The sequence below is a fragment of the Acomys russatus genome, chromosome 6 (assembly GCF_903995435.1).
Source record: "Acomys russatus chromosome 6, mAcoRus1.1, whole genome shotgun sequence".
In the NCBI taxonomy this organism is placed as follows: Eukaryota; Metazoa; Chordata; class Mammalia; order Rodentia; family Muridae; genus Acomys; species Acomys russatus.
This window is the reverse complement of record NC_067142.1, coordinates 77,480,832-77,503,606: the sequence shown is the minus strand read 5'-3', so window position 1 is coordinate 77,503,606 and position 22,775 is coordinate 77,480,832. Positions and strand designations below refer to the sequence as shown.

General features: G+C 42.8%; 1 protein-coding gene across 3 annotated transcripts in view; it reads left to right on the top strand.

The window, feature by feature from the left end:
* Nucleotides 1–22,775, top strand: part of Disp1 (dispatched RND transporter family member 1) — a 145,805-nt gene that overhangs the window by 61,364 nt on the left and 61,666 nt on the right. For 2 of the 3 annotated variants that reach the window (XM_051148062.1, XM_051148061.1), the window contains exon 3: nt 11,401–11,584. The exons of the other annotated variant lie outside the window; for it this stretch is intronic. The gene's annotated coding sequence lies outside the window, so the exon portion shown is untranslated. The remainder of the gene's footprint in view (nt 1–11,400; nt 11,585–22,775) is intronic. 3 annotated transcript variants of the gene reach the window in all.

Here is a 22,775-nt window from a genome sequence, read left to right as displayed (position 1 = left end):
TGTGGTGAGTACAGTATGGCAGTACGCCTTGGTGGAGGATGGGCCTGTGGTGAGTACAGTATGGCAGTACATCCTGATGGGGGAAAGATGTCCACTTTGCAGAGAGACGCGGTTTACCCTTAAAGGCGCATTTACCATGGCATCTATTCTTGAGCCCAGCTTCATCTCCTTAAGAACCCATCCACCTTGAGCTACCCAAAGCATCCTCATGATTCAGCCACCCTCGATAGTGCCATCAGCTGGCAGCAAGCCTTCAGCACAGGCACCTTTTGGGGAACACATTTCAGATGGAACACGGACAGTGTCACAGTACACTGTTTGGAGATGAACTTTAGATCTTCCTGGTAAATAATACCTGTATTTCTTTTTAAAAGAGGGATTAACACAGGATAGAAGGCAAGTGAGTGCAGATGTGGCTGGCTAGAGGCCAGCCCTCTGAAGCCAGCCTGCATAGACTAACCCTGTCAATCCCAAAGGCAGCGGAAGCCCCAGTGTACTTCTTGTCAGAACTGCTGTGAGGCCCTTCTCTTGTGCTTCCTTTGAAGAATTTTTCCTTACCGAGGGCCAGGTCTCTGACCCACAAAGCCTTGAAAGAAAATTCCTTTGCCAAAAGGGAGTTGAAAGTTGCTACAATTCGTTTGACGCATCATGTTTACTTAAGCAGCTTCAAGGGAGATGTTTGCAGTTGGTCCCATTTACTCAGAGGAAAAGGGTTCCTTGTTCAGATTATTCCATACGGACTTGACAGTTCTGTGTGATATGGCTCAGCAGTCTTTGGGCTCTGGCGTATTTAACTGTAGAAATTATGGGGGAAATGGCACACCTTTACATAACGCTTGGACTATGTCGTGAGACATTGTTAAAGCTAGCTAGAAAGGAGACACAGTGCTCACAGGAGCTGAAGGTTGTTTCAGGGATGCCAAGTTATTGTTTCTTTCCTGGAGGTGGGAACTGAAAGCTGGTAGTGTCCCTTCTTCACCCTAAAATGGGGCTTGCTGAAACAGGCACATTTCTGAAATAGTTGCTTGAGGACCTGACATCAAACCCCTCTTTCTGCCTGATCTTCCAGTCATAACCAGAATACCTGCATTTTTCAGGTGACATGCCTTGAAAATAACTCTCTATACTTTCTGCCTTAAATATCCAGTTTGGCTTAATGATTTAATGAACTAAGTAATTCGAATGTTCAAATGTTACATGTGGATGCCATGAAGGATGGCAATCGTTTTTCCTAATTTGGCAGGTTGGAACAGTTTGGATCACGTCCCTGTTAGAGAAGTGACTCTGCTGAGTTAGCGTCGTGTGGTTCACTTACAGCACACCTGGATTCAGGGTTCCCCAAGACCCCGAAACACCGACTGTTCCCCTTTCTGTGATCCACAGTTTGGGGTGGAGCTGCAGAAAGAACCTGCCTGTAAGTTCCACAGAGCTTATCTAGAACCACGCTGGCATTTCAAGCCAGGCTTGTGCTTTTCTACTTAAGACCGTTTCCAGGAGATCATTTAGTTTTATAAGATTTCTTGCAACACTATAACATGGCTGTAGCTGAGTTTTCCCCAATTTACTTTTAAGTGGTGGGTGCATGATGGAGAGAAGCTAGTAAATTTTAATTTTAGATATGTTGGACAGTCGTAAAATCATAATGAACATCACATGTTAACAGTGAACTGTGCACTTACTACATGGATGTGAATGAGGTACAACAAATCCCTGAGTGTGTGTGTGTGTGTGTGTGTGTGTGTGTGTGTGTGTGTGATGCTGTATATTAAAACTCAACTTATATGTTGTTCCATATGTTAAACAAACTAATCTTAAGGGGAAAAAAGGAACTCTTGTAAAAACTTCTTTACTATTTGTATTGGGTTTAAAAAGTCAAAGAATGCTCAAGCGTGGGTAGTATAAAAATGGTTATGTTAGGGCTGGAGCAGTGGCGCTGTGGTTAAGAGCACTGGCTGCTGCTGGTGCAGAGGATCCGGCTGTGATGCACAGCCTCCATGTGATAACTCACTACCATCTGCAGCTTCAGTCCCAGGGCGTCTGCTGTCCTCTTCTGGCCTCTAGGAGTACTGCACAGGTACATTCATGCACACTCGCACACACACACACACACACACACACACACACACACACACACACTATTAAAAATCATGAAATTAGAGTGTGTACAGTACTTGCCATTGTAATCACTGTGCGTTTTTATATGCAACTTTCAATTGTATCTGGAAAACAATGTCTTCTTGAAGTCATCCTCCGCCTCTGTCTCCTATAATCTTTATGTCCTTCTTCCCAGAAGTCCCTGTACCTTGAGGGGAGATGTGTGATGTGTATATCTCATTAGGGCTGAGAACTCCATGGTCTTGTGTGCTCAGCGTGTTGACTGGCTGAGAGCCTCTTTGTAAGCTGTCTTGTGCATGTACAATTGGATGCTACCAGCAGTTGTAGGCTGTCCTCAAGTTATTTATTTCATATATATTTTAGGTTTTTCATTTATACATTTCTGATTTGTATGCCTTATTTCATTTTTCTATGGTTATAAGACTAATGATTTTAGGATAAAATATTTATTTTCCAAAATAAAAACAAGTTTTAAAAAAGGATGTGTACAATAACACAATAGCTGTTTTAAATACTGAATTTTCCGGTGTTTCTCTCTCTCTCTTTTTTTTTTTCATAAGCCATCTTTTATTAATGCAATATATGTTCATAAACTCTAGACAGTATTTTAAAATATACACTCTCTCAAAAGGAAATATTCCACTAAGGAGAACATAGATAACTTTAGAGTCCTCAGAGGTTTCACAACACAGTGCACAGAAATCTGCAGGTATCCTGGGGAACAGGGGCTTCACTCTTGAGCGAGTCGCTCAATGACACGCTGGTAGTCCTCCATTTCCGGTGTTTCTTATTGTAGTATGTTCATATTGAAAATAACATATAATCCAGAAAATATTGAGAAAGTCCCTATTTTCTTTCACAAACTGGAGTAACTAAATTTTAGTTAACAAAATTAACAATTATGAAGCATTTAGTTCTATTTATTTATCTTAGTGACAACCTCTTAAATAATAGTTATGTCAGTTTTTGGTGTGTATATTTTTTTCTACTTCAAAGGGTTTTAAGAAATTAATAATTAATGTTTGTTCATGTATTTTAATCTTAAAAATAAACAAAGTAAACATTTTTTAAAAAGTAAACACATTTACTTATGAAACACATTTTTTGAGATTCTAGTTCCAGTGATAACTCAAGTGTCAAGTTTTTCATTTTTCATTATGGCAGTTTTGAGAAAGAATGTTGAGGTTCTTTTGTGGTCCAGAAATTTTAAGAATGAAAGAAAAGGCCTTCAAAGTCCTCACAAGCTAGTATTAAGTAAATTAGTGTAGAGTATTTTGGAAGCCATATTTACCTTTAGATTAGTTAGAATGGCTTACACAATGTGGTCTAGATAGTCCAAAAATGGCTGTCTACCAATGGAAGTTTCAAGAATCCAGTAGCTGTTCAGTCCTTGAGGCTGGATGTGTCAGCTGGTCTTCAATCTATTGCCAGAATCCCAAAGAAGTGGTGAATGCCATTGAAGGCAGGGACTTGCCAGTGAGAGTTAGAGCAAGCAGGCAAAGAGGGCAAACCTCCTTCTTCCGTGTCTTTATAGAGACTGCCCAGGGAAAGTGTGGTCCAGATTAAAGCTGTACCTTCCCACCTCAAAAGATGGGAATTAAAAGCGGGTCTTCCCACTTCAAATGATTTAATTAAGGAAAAAAATCCCTCCCAGGTGTTCCCACATGCTTGGGTTTTATTCATTCCAAATGAAGTCAAGTTGACAACCAAGAATAGTCATCACAGGTAGGAGTTAGGACTTGAAAGACAGCCACACAGGGAGAGCAATTAAGACCCTGGCCTGGTCTACTTTATGGCCTGTAGAGGAGATCAGTATGAGTATAATTAACCGTAAAGAAAAAAGGAAAAGTACCATGATATTATGTAAATGAAGTGGAGAGCTGGTTGGTTGTGAGAGGCAAGAGAAGAATACAGGAAGAAGTGACGGTTTGCTGGGCTCCTGCAACAGGTGTGGTGAACTGAGAAGCTTGAACCGCAGAGATCTGTGGTTTGTCATGGGAGCTGGAAAGTAAGATCCTAACACCAGCGCAGCTGTTTCCTTCTGAAGGCCGAGGGGCAGTCGCTTTCACTATGTCTGCTGGGGGATGCCGGCAGATTTTAGAATTGCTTAATGGAGGGATGTATCACCTTGTCTATGCCATCTGTTCACATCGTGTTCTTCCTGTGCGTCCTGTGTCAGGTTCCCTCTGTTAGAAGGACATTGGTCCTGCTGGATTAGGGACCCATCAGCTCTAGTATGAACCCTTTTATGTGAGTGACAGTCACAGCTTTCGTTCCCAAATAAGTCACATTCTGAAGTGATTGTTTCATTCCACTGTGATCTGCTAAGATACATGGAATTGTGTCCTGAGCTGCTTTAACTTAGGTATATTTAATCTGTTTCTGGAGAAAATAAATAAGTATATTTTTAGAAAATACACTGTAAAGACCTTTTGCAGTTTGCTCAGCTAGTGTCTCATGAGCAGGGTGGTGAGTGGAAGATAAAGTTATGACTTTTTTGAGAAATCCGAGCCCTACAGTGCCAGGGATAGTGTCTTGTTTGTTTTGTTGTTGTTTTGAATAGAGAAACATAAAGGTACATTTATAAACTAATGGAAGTAATCCAGTGGAGGGGGAGATTTTGGGGGGCATAGAGGAGAGATGAGGGCTAGTTGATACCTGAAGTAGGTGAGAGGACATGGATCTCATGCACAGATAGAAGACTAGCCTTAGAATTGAGAACAGGTGGGCTGGGGAGGTGCTTAGTAGATAAAATACACGTAAAGTCCTTGCTCTCAAAGTGTGCAGATCCCCAGTTCCCTACAAACCACTTAAAAGCCTGAAAGATATGGCAAACGCCTGCAATCCCAGCACCTGGGAGGCAGAGACGAAGAGTCCTTTGGGCAATTTGGCTCTGAGCTCAGGTTTGGCGAGAGATCCTGCCTCAATAAAGTGTGGAGCAATTGAGGGAACTGCCAGACCTCAACTTGGGGCCTCCACATCCATGTAGGTACGTATACCTACACACATGTGTACATACATACGCTCAATAACATGCATGTGTAGAGATACACACACACACACACATACACACACACACACACACACACAGCCGGGGATGGGGCAGACAGAGATGGAGAAATTAGGACTGGTGACACAATAGGAAACTAATGGATACTGGTGGTTAAGTGATGGGTGATCTCTTCTACTTGCGTTTGTTAGTAGTGTAGTGTTAAGGAAGTAGTTTACTAGTTAGTTCTAAGTGGGCAAAGGATTATGGGAGGTTTAAGGAACCAGGGAAAGGTGTAAAGTCATTAGCTGGAAAGAAGACAAAGTACTCACAAAAGACACTTTTCTTTTGAGGGCAAAGGCACATGCCTGAAGTCCCTGGACTTAGGAGGCAGAGGCATTGAGAATGATGACTTTGAAATGAGCCCAGGTGACTTTGTAAGACTGCTTCTGGTACACAGAAGCAAGACAGGCTTTCCACCAACACTGCATGTTAAGGCTGACCGGAGCCAGCTCGAATAGATGCCAGCAGGCAGTGAGAGCATGTCTTCAAAGTACCGAACAAGGGTTGAGTGAAAGAGAGTTTGGGGACCATAAAAGACTGAGAATGCACACTACTCAATTTTTTTACTCAAAGTTATAAATCCATATATTGTAATGAGAAGGCAATTGAACCAGTTGGAATGCCTGAGTTAAAAGAATCCATATTAGCAAAGGAATGGGTATTTTGGATGTCCAGTTAGATATTTAACAGTAAAAATCTAAACATTAAAATGAAAAGCAATATCTACTAACATATTGGTGAATTTGGTTGTATAGTTTCTATAACAAATGCTTACATAGTGTTCTTCCCTTTCTAGTGAGTAGAAAATGAAGCTGCAAATGGTTTTTCAGAAGCTTCCATTGCTTAAGCCACATTTGTAGTCACTGTTTAGAAACATCAACCAAACTGACCTTAGTTTACACTATGAAAAGTTAAAAGATACCACATTATGGACAGTGGCTTCCAACTAGACCAAAGAGTAGTACTGATGGATGTATCAGCTACCGGGCCAGGGAAGAGCCCTGCTCCTGCGTGTCTAAAGGCCTGTGTTTGAGCTCTGCTACAGAAGACACCAAGAATCCGTGCTTAGATACACACTGATTCTCCGTCTGCTTCAGTGTGTGTGTGTGTGACAGCAGTACAAACGGCCTTTGAGCTGTGCCCCTGGGGTCCAAACCCCCTTTAGGAAAAGTGGTCTGCTTTACATTTCTCCATCAGGAAGGATGGAGTGCCCAGGTGTTGGGCAGCAGCTGGAAGCAGCCTCATTTCCACTGTGTACGGGCTAGGGAGTTTAGAGGACCGTTAAGGGAAGGGAAGGTATTTGAGTGCTTGTCACCGTGACGTTTTAAACCTTTGTATTTTCAAAATTAAAACGTAATGTCTGGGCTGGAGAGATGGCTCAGCCATTAAAGGCTAGGCTCAGAACCAAAAATATAAAAAGTAATGCCCAAGCTTCATGTCTGAATGATGTGGCAGACAAAAAACAGGTTTGCATGAAATTCCCAAGCCTTTGCTTTCAAGTCTCATTTAGCCCGGGGCCGCATGGGAAGCCATTGCCCAGCAGCCACTTGTTCTCACTGCACCATATTAGAATGTGGACCTTTTCAGCTTCATTGAGCACGTTAGGATTCACAGTGCTCGAAAGCAGCTCAGAGCACATTTCCGAGGTGTGCCTTTTAATGCGATCCTTAACACAATCCCCAAACCTTTGAAAACATGAAAGCCTAGAGAACTTCTTTCCCTTGAGCTTTTTCAGGGAACCTGTCTTAGCCAACAAAGTGATTTTTCTTCATTTCATTATATTATTGGAACTTTTTACTTATTTCAACTCTATGTTGTCACTAGAAAAAACAAAATTTTCATGCTGTTAAATGTGTTGCTGGTAAATGCAGATAAAATACCTTTAGACTGATGCTATTGACTATTTTGATGGAGATTTTATTACTGCTGTATTGAAAATAAAGAGTTATACTTCATTTTAAAACAAGTTGAAACATAAAAAAGAAATAAAGATAGAATGGATCATGAGATGGTAAATGATCTGTCAGGTTAATATTTCATTTTACAAATAGTTAAATTAATTTAAAAGCTTTTGTTTCCTTAAATTTGAGTCCTAAATCATGCTAGTCTGAAGAGCATACATAATGCGTGGAATGGAGCTGTACACCTGTGGTAGAGGAGCGGGTCATAGTAAATCTGTTTATGCAGCTGTGTGGTGATGTCATTTACAGAGGACTTCCACAGTCATGTAATGAATCTCACCTCCAAGTGGTCATTAGCTCTGCCTTGGAACTAGCTAATTAAAGGATACCTTCAGGGGTCGACTGTGCTCTCCTCAGCATCACTAGCTGTCATGTACCTGAATGCGTACTTAGTCAGAAGTATATGTTGGCCAATTTCTGAGAAAACTTGGGCTTTTTGTTAAGGCTGCTTCATGTTAGTGATTTATGCTTTCAGTGCCTCTATTGCCTGCTGTGTTCGTATCAAATTGAGCGTCCATTAAACACCATTGCAGTTACATGAGCTTTCCTGGTGTACTTTATTAAACTTTAAGAATTGAATTAATTTGGTCTGTGTGAAAGCTTCTTTTATCATCAATAAATTTTATTTAATCCATGGGGCTATTAATTTTGAATAACTTGTGTGATTTCATTCAGACTGCTACTAGGACATAAATAAATATGTAAAACTAAGCATTCGTGAAAATACAGATTTAGATATATTCACAGGACTCGAACGTGGGGGCTGGTGAATACAATGCTCACATTGCCTGTGTGTTACCAGTGCATCACTTATTAAGGTACTTACTGAGAGTTTACAGACCGTGGGGGCTTTCATCTCGTGTAAAGTGCACCGTGCACTCTGCTCAGCTCCCGGCAGCAGGACACAAGGCTCCTCTTGCCCACAGGTTCTTCACGGTCTTTGCACCTGGAGCGAGTACTAAGCAGCAACTTGTAAATTCGCAGTTGCTTTCTAGAGCCTGGAGTGTCTGGTAGAGCAGGTCCATGCAGCACAGGCAGCGGCATCTTTGTCAGGCCCTCAACTCTTAAACACTCCAAAATGGATACCGCACCAGGGGAGGGCCGCAAAGAAGTGGGCACTGCACCTGGGGAGGGCCCCAAAGAAGTGGGCACTGCATCTGAGGAGGACCCCAAAGAAGTGGGCACTCCACCTGGAGAGGGCCCCAAAGAAGTGGGCACTGCACCTGGAGAGGGCCCCAAAGAAGTGGGCACTGCACCTGGAGAGGGCCCCCAAAGAAGTGGGCACTGCACCTGGAGAGGGCCCCCAAAGAAGTGGGCACTGTACCTGGAGAGGGCCCCCAAAGAAGTGGGCACTGCACCTGGAGAGGGCCCCAAAGAAGTGGGCACTGTACCTGGAGAGGGCCCCAAAGAAGTGGGCACTGTACCTGGCTGGAGAGGGCCCCCAAAGAAGTGGGCACTGTACCTGGAGAGGGCCCCCAAAGAAGTGGGCTTCCTACATGTGCATTTCCCCTCTGGGAAAAGTCACTTCAGTGTGGTGTTTGGTTGGGGTGGGGAGAGTCCTTATTTTTCTTGTTTAAACAAGTTAATTTCCACATTGGGTGCAGAATCATGAAGTGTTTTGAGTTAAGGTGGTTTGGGTTTGGCTTAGTTTTTTTACAGCACTTAGCACAGTACTGTTGCCAACTGAGCCATCTCCCCAGTCACAAAATCTGCTGTTCTATACAGTCATACAGTTAACATCTGCTATAAAGGTTATTGAAAATGTGCAGCTTAAGGAGAGCCCAGAGCTCCTCAGGCTGGCTGGCTGGTCAGCAAGCCTCCTCTCTCCCACCCCTAGGGCAGGAAGGGGGAGTTGCACGTGTGCCACGTGCCCACACCCTCCTGCCTTGAGGCAAGCACTGACCACACTCTCTCCAGTCCTGAAATTCGTCATTTTGTGCAGTTAATATGTGTTATAGTAAAGCATAAAAAAAGTGCAGTTTAAGGAGACAGAAAATGCTAATTACACTGATTTGATCCTTATAAATTATTTCCATATCACATTATACTTCATAAATATGTATAATTATGTCAACTAAAAATTAAAGAGAAGCTGGGTGTGGTGGCACACACCTTTAACCCAGCATTCTGGTAGGTAGAGGCAGGTGGATCACTATAAGTTCAAGGCCAACCTGATCTACAAAGAGAGTCCAGGATAGCCAAGGCTATACAGAGAAACCTTGTCTCAGCCCCCCGCCCCAAAAAAAATTTAAAGAGAAACTACGAGAGCCTACAAGTAGTAGTAGGAGAAGAACCAATACATCTGTAGAGAGCAAAGAACTGTGGTATCAAAGTGTTTCTTTTTAAGTGTGATTTAGTCAGTAGGCATATTAGACAACAGAAGGGGAAAAAAGAAAATCACAGTATATTCTTACGCTTGAATAAATTTTGTTTAACTTATTTGGCTATTTGAGATCCCCCCAAACAACCCAGCTGGAAAAACAGCGACACAGGGACGTGGACTCCTGTGTGGGTGTTGGCATGTGACACCGTGGGAGTGGGAGAGAAGCGCAGCTGCCCGATGCAGTGGTGTGATATGGGTTTGGAGGCAGTGTGCGTGACTGCCAGCCTCCCTGATCGTCACAGCAGGCAGGAAGAAACAGAAGCTTCTACTGTGCTTCAAAGGCTTGGCGTGTGGAAAAAGCAGCAACGGGGCAGAGCACATTAAGATTTCTCCCATGTGACAAGTGACCTCATGACACTTTCTAGTAATTGGTAGTGACTTGTATTCTTTAAATGCTTTCCTATGAAATGGCTAGAAGTGAAATATAAAATTAATAATATTAATGAAACTATTAATGAGCTGAGCTCTATTTTTACAGACAGCTAGGTAATCTCAAGTACCAGCTTGAATGTGTGAACGTAGGGTGGAGATGGTGCTGTTAGCTCACATGCTAGGGGCATGGACTTCCCTGGGAGAGCATCTTCAGAAGAGAAATCAACTCACAGCATTTGGATTGCTTTTCCTCTCTAGTCACGTGCCGTCTGCTTTCCCTCTTCTCTCATTTACTACATTTGTCTTACAAAGAAGTCACAGTTATTAGCATTAAACACTCAGTAAATGGATACATTAAAAAAGAGCTGGCTAGGATATAGTTTGCAGTAGAAAGTTTGCCCAACATTCACAAAGCCCTGGGCTCAGTCTTCAGCATGAGGGTGTGGGGAAGGTCTTGGGAGAACTTTTAGAAAATTCAAGGTTGAAGCACTCCTCACTGTTTGGAACTCACACTTCTTGTTTGATGCCCAAGTGGGGATGATTTGTTTTATTCCCAGATTTGTAGGTGAAAGTGAGCGCTTTATTTTCTCAAGTACATATAAAATAATATGCATATGCCAATCAAATGGATAACGTCTGTGTACACAACTGCTGTGTCTCTTTCCCAAGCTTGCTTAGGCTTTGTTTGCAGGTGAGCCAGAGGCAACCACGAACTCTTCATGGTGTTAAAAATGTCTTCTTCCCTTCGTGTAGGTAGTCTTCATTATCAGGATCAGGATGTGGGCTCCAGAAGGAACCTGTGAAAACTGAAAACTTAGGCAGACTTGTGCACATGCTCTGTTGCACTTTTCAACTTCTAGAATCCAGAAATAAACAAACAAACATATATTACTATATGCAGGTATAATTGCCTTCAAAACATGGACCAAAGGGACGTTAATTTTATGCTTTGAACTTAGAATCAGAAGAGCCATTCCTGTGACCTATAAGATCTCTATGTTATTATTAGTGAAGCATTTGCTTCCTCTAGAACAGATGCTTCCAGAAACAGGATGGCATGGACACTGGGGCCGTACTTCCTGTTTCACTCTTCTCATCGCTTCCACTTGTTCACTTACTCTTTCAAAAAGGGCATAGGCATGCTGACTGCATGGCTCAGTGGGTAAAGGTATTTGTCACCAAGCCTCATGACCCTGGTTCAGTCCCCAAGTCCCACATGGTGGAAAGAGAGAACAGATTCCTACAAGTTGTCCTCTGACCCTCCAATATGTATGCCCTGGCGTGTACATACACACAAAAATAAATAAATAAATAAATAAATAATAAATAAGAACACTCACTTGTCCCTGTGAGAATAGACCATTCAAATCTAGAAATGTGATGAGAAGCCCTATAAAACTCAACTTTTAAGAGCCTCAAGACACAAAGTCATTAAAAATGTGGCTTTCTCAAATCTGAGAAAGCACTCCAGTTGTCTTGAGTGCCACCTCTAAGTGGCTTTTCTCTGTTGCTCACAGTGACTACTGATGGTCCCCACAGAGTCCCAGCTCTATCAGACTGTGTCCTCAGTGTGGTGCCAACAGGAAGGAGTAGAACGTTAAGATGTGGGGCCTCGTGGGAGTCCACACTCTGTTCCTGCACCCTGGCTGAGCCGCAGGCCCAATGGACGAGCATGGACTGAAACCTTCAAACCATAGCCAAGTAGGTCCTTTCTCTTTGTGTTCCTGGTCCCTGCCTGGTTTCTCAGGTACTTGTTGTAATGATGAAACCATCCCAGGTATTGTTAAAATGACAAGCAGCTAACACTGAGATAAACAATTGCTTCAAAAATTTATAAACTCTAATTTTTAAAAAAGATTTGTTATCTGTGGGGGTTATGTATCTGCATTTGAACATGTACCAGTGTGTGTGTGTGCGTGTGTGCGTGTGTGTATGTGTGTGTGCGTGCGTGCATATGCACATGCATGCATGTGTGAATTTGCATGTGTGATGTGCATGTTGTCTGCATCTTTTGTACAGTGTGCATGTGTTGGTGCATGTGCATGTGTCAGAGTTTGTGTAGTTCTGAATAACTTTCAGGAGTTGCTGCTCTCCTTTTCCTGAGAGTTTCAGAGTTGGGTCATCTGGCTTGATAAGCCATCTTTCTGACTTCCAAAGTTAAAATTCTCTGATAAAGTAAAAAGTGTTTTAATTTTACATAAGAATAAAGATTATTTTAGAAGTTTATGGCAATTGCACTTCTCCATATAAAAGGCCTGAGCTTGATTCTTGGTGCTGGTTTGACTCTTTGCAAAGCCAGCAGGGTGTGGATGTGAATTCCAAAGCATCACTCCTGGCAGAGGAAGGAGAGGGTGTCACATTGTCCAAGGTCCCACAGGAATGGGAGAGGGAATGCATTATGTTCCTTCACTGAGGATGAGGGCTGTGCTGACTGGGATACTAAGGGAATGTCACTTCAGAACACTGAGTACTTAGGAAGCCTCGGATGCTGACTGAGATAGCCAGTAAAGCAATGCTATTCCTTGACTCAACAAAGCTGATGCCTTAACTTAGGAACAAAACAGAGTGTGCTGGTAGAATTTCTGTGGCTGCTCAGAGCTATTTTTATCTTTTATTCTCCTATTGTGTAAGGTACTGGCAATGATGACAAGCCTTTGCAAAGCATGAGTTCTGAATAAAAGTCCTAACATTGTAGCGTGAATCTCTCTTCTCAATGCATTGCTGTTTTGTTTTAAGGCAAAGATCATCTTGGCAGGACCTTGTTGTTAGCTTGGAACTCCAATGCAATTATTGCTATCAGTGATTGTGTAAGGGCTGACTAGATGGCTTTGCAGAAAAAGGTGCTTGCTAGCAAGCCTGATGAACTGCGCTTGGTCTCTAGGACTCCCTGTAGTTGAAGGAGGGAACTGACTCCCACACTTTGTTTTCTGCACTGTAAACATCATAGCCCTGTTAACACACACACACACATACACACACACACACACACACACACACACGTGCGCGCGCGCACACACATAACTTAAAACAATAATTGTGTAAGCTTATTTTATTATTATTGTCAGTATCTAAACCAATGCTTTGCTCTCTGCATGTCAGGCCATTTTCATGATGACGTTGTGATCTCACTCATTAGGTTGTGAGTTTTGTAATTAGGGAGTCTGAACACATGGGACATTTTCCTCCTACACTTGCACTGGAAGTACTGCAAACCTAGGTTGTGTGAGTAGGCCCTGGGCTATGTTACCAAGGAAGCCTGTTCTCTCTCTTGCAATGGCTAAGATGCTCCCTGAAGGCTCTACCTGGCCCCGGTCTTTGGGAAGCCCCAGCAGCAGCACCTTGTCACCGCCACACTTCAGAACCCTGGACCTAGAGCAGTCACTACTGAGTCGTCAGGAGAAACATTCTGACTGACAGATCCAGAAAAGTCTACCACTGTGGATGGCCGTGGGCAGCTAGGACCTGCTGAGGGTTTTAGCACCGAGCCCTGTAGGGACCACTTCAGATGACTGAGGCTGGAACTGCCTCCCTGCAGAACGGAAGGGGCATCAAGATGGTTGTTGTTTCAATGGTGTTTTTGAGATGGGGTTGGGGTCTTGTTTTTTTATACAAACTGGTTTTGAATTCCTGGACTCAAGTGATTCTACTGCCTTAGTTTCACCAATAAGTGGGAAGACAGGCCATTGCCATTTCAGTGTTTTTTAATTTTTTTTTAATTTAAAAAAATTTTAATTTGTTCACTTTGTATCCCAAATGTAGGCCCCTCCTTCGTCGCCTCCAGGTCCTCCCCCCTCTCATTTCCCCATGTCCCCCTCCCCTAGTCCTCAGCAAGGGGAGCCTCCTCCCCTAACATCTGACAGCCTATCAGGTCTCACCTGGACTGCCTGCATCCTCTTCCTCTGTGGCTAGGGGGAGGTGATCAGCTCGTGGGCACCAGAGTCCATGTCAGAAGTAGACCCAACTCCCCATATTATGGGACTCACAAGGAGACTGTGCTGCCTATCGACTACTTCTGAGCAGAGGGTCTAGGTCCTCACCATGCGTGGTCCTTGGTTGGTGCATCAGTCTCTGCAGCACCCCCCTCTCCTCTGCCCAGGTTTGTTGGCTCCATTGGTCTCCTTGTGGAGCCTCTGACCCCTCCAGGTCCCTCTGTCCCCCAACTCTTCCATAAGACCCCCTGTGCTCCACCCCAGAGTTTGGCTGTGACTCTCAGCATCTGCTTCAATCCCCTGCTGGGTGGAGTATGACTTTGCTGAGCTGACTGATGCTGCTATCCCGCCCTTAGAGATAGTGAGGCCCTTTGACTATTCAGGACTCAAGCCAAGTTTCTAATGCATCCTGTTTATATAAACGTTTGCTGTCAGCCAGGCCAGCATTGTAAGTCTAACAACACTGCCTTACTGGGAAATTTTGTGTGTTCTCATAGTCTTTAATTCTGACGTAAATGAAATATCCTTACTCCTTTCTCATTTATCATTACCTTATTTCTTATCTTTTTGTAACCATCTCTCAGAATTTTTTCTCAAATAAACAAATTTCTGAGGCATGGTTGACTTTCACAGTTTTGAGCTGTTTAACTTTTGAATCGTTAATGCATGTCTTTTCAGCATCTCCATCAGCTTCCTCTGCATTCATGACATACCTGACTCTAGTGCTCAGCCCTAGAGTTTGGGTAGTTTCAGGTTCTTTCCTTGCCAAAAACAATATTATCATATATTATATCATATATTATCATATATCATATATTATAAAAAGTGGAAATAAATAAAGTGGATTTGAGTTTTATTTACTGTTCTGTACAGTTTCATTTTATGTCGAAGAACGTGATGTATCTGTGTAAGTCTTTAGCAATGACGGCATGTTTGTATTCAGATGACACTTAGTTTCCTATGATATCTAACAGTTAGAAAATTAGCTTGTACATATTTTTACTTCATGCTGTAAAGAAGGCAAGTGTAACTTTCCCCCCTAAACATCCACAAATCTGACTTATGGAAGATTTCAGTTTGTTAGATGGAGTCCTGTACTCTGTGCACACTGCTTTCATTTATTTCAGTGTAGCGTCTGGTAACAAAATACAACTGAAACCCTTAAGAGAATGTTCTAATTAGATTAAAGTCAAGAGATATTGTACTTCATGTTAGCAGGAGATTTCCTGCCAACAACTTCTATTGTAAAAATATCACATTTTGAAATCCTATATTGCAAACCAGAAATATTTTGGAAGCTGCCCAGAGCTGTTAATATTATGCTTTGTTTTAAACCCTTGTGCATCTCAGGATTATATTCTTAGGTCATCTGTCTGCAGTCTTGTTATTTTGTAATGCCTGAAATGGTTTGGCTTTTTTTTTTTTTTTTTTTTTTTTTTTAAATATAAGCCTATCAAATCTGAGACTGCTCTTCTCTGAAATTTAATACTGAGTTTTTCGTGACAAGAAAGCTCTCCTTGCAGACAAATGTGGAACTGTAATAAACTGGCCTTGCATTAAATTTCACACTTCAAAAGGCAAGGCTTGTTTGTTTTCTCCTTTGGTGTTTTGAGAAAAGCTGCCATTTAACTTTATGTATAGTGGAGGGTGACCTTGAACTTCTGATCCCACTACCTTCTCATCTCCAGCACTTGAGGGTTTTAGTAGTAATTTCTTTCAGCCAGGTTAACAGAGATTAGAATTACTGTGTAGTCTACAGAGTAACGAAGACTGCTTCTTCCCTGAAGACCCACTGATGCCCATGCCTTTTCTCCCTGAGACCCACTGATGCCCGTGCCTTTTCTCCCTGAGACCCACTGATGCCCGTGCCTTTTCTCCCTGAGACCCGCTGATGCCCGTGCCTTTTCTCCCTGGGACCCGCTGATGCCCGTGCCTTTTCTCCCTGGGACCCGCTGATGCCCGTGCCTTTTCTCCCTGGGACCCACTGATGCCCGTGCCTTTTCTCCCTGGGACCCACTGATGCCCGTGCCTTTTCTCCCTGGGACCCACTGATGCCCGTGCCTTTTCTCCCTGGGACCCACTGATGCCCGTGCCTTTTCTCCCTGAGACCCACTGATGCCCGTGCCTTTTCTCCCTGGGACCCACTGATGCCCGTGCCTTTTCTCCCTGAGACCCACTGATGCCTGTGCCTTTTCTCCCTGAAACCCACTGATGACTGTGCCTTTTCTCCCTGAGACCCACTGATGCCCGTGCCTTTTCTCCCTGAGACCCACTGATGACTGTGCCTTTTCTTCTAAAGCACATATTCCAGTTTCTGACCTTTCTAAGACATTTGATAGATCATTGGTTAATAGCAAGTGGATTTCATTCTAGATGACCAAAACATTTTTTTGGTATTGTTGATAAGATGCGTTTGATTTTCTAATTTTTAATCAAATCAAACAAAGAATATATGAGCTAAAATCCAAGGCTTCCTACATTCATGAATTTCCATGATGCTTTATCATGGAGATCAGATTTGTACAGTAAGATTAACCAGAGGTTAAATAGAAAGTCTATAGACTAGTGCCTATAATGGCTTACTGTAGAGAAAAAAAACATTCTTTCATTGTTGTTTAAAAATACCTCTGTTAAGTGATGTAGCTCAGCCAGCATGTGTGAGAGTCTGAGTTCAACCCTCAGTACTGCCACAAAGAAAACAAAGTGCAAACATAAAAATATCTCCATTAATGTCTAGGAAAATCCTTACACACACACACACACGCACGCACGCACGCACACATACACACACACACCAAAACAACAAGTGAGAGTTGAAAAGCTGTCTTGAGAATGAGCTTGCATATTAGCTCCTGTACTGCAGTCAAACTTGACATGAAATGAGTCTTGATTGTTGTTTCTTTCTCACAGTTTTGGTGGGAATGGTCCACAGGGCTTATATAAGTCAGCAGGAAAATAGATTTTGTATACTGAACACTATATTTCAATTTTATACTCTGCATAATAAGAATATAATATATGTAATAGTAACAAATTGTGAAATGTGACTTTTCAGTCAACATTTGTTAAGTGTAAATATTTAACATAGCACATAGTATAATATGATTTATATGCCTTTCTCAGAGGTCTAAAGATAATAGAGCCTTTGCCTTTAAATGTAGATTAAAGCAGGGGAGAGATATAAATGGCCTTGATTTTTAGAAATATTTAAAATTGGCATATAATAAGAGGTGTAATAGTGCTCTCAGGATCATGTGACTTAGAGTAGGATGTCATGATTTTTGCTTCAGACAATCAGAGGCTTCGTGGAAGACCCGTGGTTGGCCATATGCTTTACAAAGAAAGGGATTGTGGGAAGGTTGAAGTGTAATAGAAGGGCATTGATGGTAGAAGCCTATATAGTGTAAGTACAGAGAGAATGTGTGAAGACTTGCTCAGTGCAGAGCACTGTGACCCAACTCAGCATCCCCCATGCTGGGTGTTAAGTCCCAGGCCTCCAGCGTGCCAGGTAAACTCCCTTACTAAGCCTGAGCCACACTCAGCACAAGGAGGAGGGGAAGTCTGTTTTGGAGGGAGAGAAAGAACCTCAGTAAGGGAGGATCTTGCATTCCAGTTAAAATGACTAGATTGCACCCTGGCACGGGAGAGCCGTTAGCATTTTTGGAATGACAGCAGCTTGATCAGATCTGTCTCTTCTGCTGATGAATGTAGAAACTCTGTTTCCTAGGTTGGAAAAGTACAAACTAAGCATTAATCACACCTGTTATGCTCTGGCAGTTATCCAAGGGACAGTTAAACTAAGGTGACCCAGGGAATGGGATTGAGGGGGTGGGTGGTGGTGGCTAGGGAGGGAGTCAGAAAAGCTGTAGTTGCTTTAAAGGTCAGAGATGACTCTCACTGTACCTCAGGATGCAGCATAGATCTGGTGGTCCCTAAGTAACTCTTGAAGTTGAATTTGTGGGTTTAGGTGACTGAGAGAGTAGATGAAAATACTCTGAGCCGGTAAGATGGCTCAGCACTTAAGAGTATTGGCTGCTTTTCCAGAGCACTCAGGTTCAATTCCCAACAATTCCATGGTGGCTCATAACTATAACCCCAGTCTCAGGGGACATGATGCTCTTTCCTGGCCTCTGGACAATGCAACCACATGGTGAAAAACTTCTCAATTAAAAAAAAAAAAAAACAAAAAAACAAAAAAAAAGGAAAACTCAAGAAGAAGTTCTTTGATGCTGACGACTTATATTTTAGATTATTGACTTTGACCATCCAGGAGGACTTATAAAGGGAATGTCCTTGGACAACAGAAGCTGCAGAATAAAGAGTAGAAATTGAGTGTGTGATGATACAGGCAGGAACCAGGCAAGAGAGTAAAAACAAGCTGCCCTCAAGGAACGGCCCAAAGTTTGGAGTAAGACACTCTAGAGGGTCACCCAAGGACATGCAGCAGAGGCTTACAAAGCAGAAAGGGTTGGAAACTGAGTAAGGAGAAAGGAGACTTCCCTGAGGCCTGGCAGGTGGAGAAACACAAACAAAATTGCATATTGAAAAAGGATTGCTGAAGCAACAGTTATATCCGTGTGGGGAGAGGAGTGTAGGATGAGGCCTGGGTGGTGTGTGGCAGTTGGAGGAGGACAGGAACTGGTTGGCTAAGCAGCCCAAGGACCAGCAAGTTGAAGAAAGCATAACAGTGTTTATGAATGAAGGAGCTGACAAAGCAGGAACAATGGAGATGCGCTTGTTGGAGAATGAGGCAAAGCTGTGTTGGAGCTAAGACCTTTGCAGGCAGTCTTTTGTGTGCTCTGGGGAGTTGTGCCTGCACTCTCCAGCTCAGGGGCTGAAGAGGCTCAGGCCTCTGAGGCTCAGAGTGCTGCTGAGTGCACTTGGGCATTCAAGTTCTAATTTCTGTACATGTAAAGCAGTTTGAAATGAAACAGCCCCTGTGGCTGCCTTTGGGGGGTACCCAAAATAACATAAATAGTTATGTTAGGAAATAGGACCAGAGATTGCAGGTGATAATGGACAGGGTCTAGAAGACATTTGAGCCAGGTGTGGTAGTGCTGAAGAAGCTTAGGACCCAAGTTTCCTATTCTTGTATGAAAATACCAGTGGGGAGCATGGAGGGGTGGGGGGGGTGCTTCCAGTACCCTAACATCTGGCAGATGGGAATCACAGCAACAGAGAGAGAGCACCCCCTTCCCCAAGAGGTGCCTGTGAGTGCTAAGTGTCTTTCCCTTTCTGGAGGCTGTTTTCATTAACGTCCCCAAACCTGGGAGAAGAAAGCATGAAGGGACTTGGAAAGCAGGTTTAGGGGAGGATTTTGTAGTGTGGTTGAGTGTTGAGTGGTTGAGTAAGTCAGTGCTGAGCAAGTGGAGATGGCCAGGGGTGTGCTTTAGTGGAGCTGGGGGCCGAGGAGAGGGGAAGGGCACATTCTTCAGCTGCCAGACAGCCGTGCAGTGGCATCTGGGAGAGCTGTAGATCTGAGATAGGATTTCCAGCAGGAAGTGGGGGAAGGAGATTAACCGATGACAGCTGTCAGATAAGAGGAGCAAGCACGGTTGATGCACATTTTCCAAGTGCCCAGAGCCTGTGACTATTCTACAGTTTACCTGTGCTCTGTCTGTGTTCCCAATCTGCTAATATAATTTGGAATGGTAAAACTGGGATTTATTTTATCTTTTTGTAGCGGCCTCAAAATTCATCAACACCGAATTCAGAGCCTGTAAGATCGTCTTTCCCTACATTTAAATTTTGTAAATGGAAAAGGTGACATCAGGGGTACATGATGACTTGCAGGTTATTTATGAGCTCAGAAAGCCTGGGTTTCCAGGTCCGCATGGACTGCCTCCTGCACTCGCTGTGACTTGAGCAATCCTGGGTTCTGGTCTGAGATCTTAAGTAGGCGCCTGCTGATCTGTACACCAGAAACACTAAAACCCAGCCTGGAGTACTGGCATTTCTTTTTCTGAATTTATACTTACAAGTTATTAAGCTATTGCTGGGCACAGTGGTGCCCAGCACTTGGGAGGCAGAGGCAGATGAATCGCTGTGAGTTTGAGGCTGGCCTGGTCTACAAAGCGAGTGCAGGACAGCCAAGGATATATAGAGAAATCCTGTTCAAAAACAAACAAACAAACAAATAAATACATTACTGACTTGACCAAACTGGAAAACACCTTGCTGGAGCATTGCTCTGTGGTCTCCCCAGCATGCTCATGTGTTGCAGCTGACGGTCACCAGTGAGGAGTCAGTGGCGATCAGTGTCATGTAACAAAGCCTGCCGACCTGGCCAGCTTCAGCTGGGAAGGAAGGAGACAATGAGCAGCCCCCTCTTTTTAAATCACTTTTTAAAAAAGTACCAACTGTGCTTCTTCTGCTCCCTGCCCCTAATCCCTCTCCTGTGCTCCTCTGCCCTTCACAAAGAAGGAAGAGATCATGATTATACAGTAAAAAGTAAAACTTTCCTGGGAGTATTAGGATTTCTCAAGGTCACCAAGCATTTCCATTTTTTCTCTGCATGCTTTTACGGAAAGCTTGAAATTAATCATGTTTTTTAGGTAGTACTAAACACCACGTGATAATACCAGACGTACTTTCACTTGCCTGTTTTCACACACCCCAGTTCTGAGAGGTCAGATAGAAATCAGCAGCTGCTACAAATGCAAATATGATGTGTGGGTTTGGAAGCTGGAGAGTTAGGCTTTGGAGTTTGTGACCCTGTAATGTTCTAAGGAGTTTCTTGCAGCCATGTGTGGAATCAGTTGTGAAGCATTTTCATTTTGTATGAGGAGAAGAACAGTGAAATGGGATTAGTCGTTTTAATACTAAATGGAAGTATTGTTAAGGTGACCAGAGTGTTAATATACCTTCATTCTTAATTAGTTAGTGTAGTTTTGTTGAAGATTTTTAGATGTTACAGTATTGGAGTATGTGTGATATCAAATCATCAGACTTTGATGGTAGGGACTAACACTCTGGCTCAACTAAGTCCTTTCCCCCTTCATAGCCTCACTGTCTTTGCCTCCCACTCCCACACCGAGGTACTTTAGTTAAACTTGGGAGGTGTAGAGGTAAAAGGACCTTTAGGAGGCTAAGCTTTGCTTTTATCAGTGCCTCTTAGAACATGGGTCTAATCATATCTAGGAAGCCCAGACTTCTAGAAAATGAAAATCTCCAGCCTACCTCCAACCCTGACTCCTGTCCAAAACCTTCAGCATCAGAATGCAGGTGATATGACCTAGTAACCAGTGGGGAATCCTGATGCACACTCCACTGAGAGCCACTGGCTTTATGGCTGGGATTTTACCTTTCCTGTTTTTTATTGAGACATAGTTAACATACCAAAGATTTCACTGTTTCTCAGTGTCTGGCTGAGTGGGGTTTCGCCACACTCTGCAATTTTTTTTTTTTTTTTTTTTTTTTTTTTTAAATTCTGAAACGTTTTGTCATTCAGAAGGAGACTCCACACCCACCAGCAGCTGTTCCGACCGTTAGCTCCGACCCGTTAGGTAGTTCACTTCTGTCACCACGGTTCGCCTATGCTGCATGCTTTGTCTAAAGAAAGCCATGGAGTATGTGGCCTTTTGTTTCTGGCTTTCACTTAACCAAGTTTTCAAGGTTGACTGGTGCTGTTGCATGCACTTCGCTGTCTTCATGGGCAAATTGCATTGTATTAGATGCATTGGTGGCATGTTTATCCTGCAGTCATGTGATGGAGGGAATGCAGGTTGTGTCTACTTTTCTTTCCTTTTCTTTCTTTCTTTTTTTTTTTTTTTTTTTTTTTTTTTTTTTGGTGCTCTAAGTATTTATGTCCACATTTTGAAACAACTTGTTTTCAGTTCTCTTTGATACAGGGAGTCAGTTATCATTTGTGATAGATAAGACCAAAAAGTCACTGGAAATAAGCAATCAGTGAATCATCCAGAAATTCAGGTCCCTATGAACCTGAACCCATGTCCACAGCTTTCTCACCAGATAATCAATGAAGCCCGGCTTTGTGTGTTTCTGCTTAGAGACAGCTCCCCTGATATCCCCTGATACATATTGCTGCTTCCTTAACATTAATACTTGTGTCTAACAGCAATGTAACTTGTGTCTGAAAGCATTTGTTTCACACATAACTCTGATTCGTACATGCCAGCCTTCTTGCACATGAGAGCACCAGGCCCTTAAACATTAGCAAGATCGCCAGTAGAGAGCACAAACACTGTGACACTGTGGCATTCATTCAGCTGCCAGAGATGTATCTGTTTGTGGTATGACAGGCAAACAGAAGAGCTTCATCCTGTTTGGTCTCCCCTGGGACATGTGCACCAGCAAGTCAGATTTCCCACCACTGCGGTAGCATGGCTCAGTATCTGTGAAAATACCCTAAGGATTTTGTGGAGGGCTACAAGTAACATATCTAATAGGCAAATTCACAAAGTATGAACCCAGAAATAATGCATTTAATGCTCAGTATCAACTGCACCTGGCAGTGGAATTGCTGGATCATGTGACGTTCACTGAGGCTGTTAGGCTCTTCACAGTCGTCCCCCCAGCAGCCTGGAAGAATTCCGGTTTCTATGCTTTTGGCAATGTTTGGAATTCTTTCTTTGTTATGACCATCTTTGAAGATATGAAATAGTATCCATTTCATTGTGGTTTTAATTTTTAGTTCCTTAAATTATTAATAAGTATTAACTACTTGAATGCCTGAGAAACACCTTTTTAAAACACTGGCCTCTTTTAAAATGGATTTTCTTTTTATGGATGACTTCTAGTTTTTGGTTTTTATGTTTGTTTGTTTATAAACATGCATCTGAATAGTAGACACTTAGGTATATAATTTGAGAATTTTTCCCTCATTCTGTATATTTAATCTTTTTACTTTCTTGAGAATGCCCTGTGATGCATGAAACATTGTTTTGATGAAGCTCAGTTTCACCTATTTCTCTTTTGTTCATGCTTTGGAAACTTGAATATCC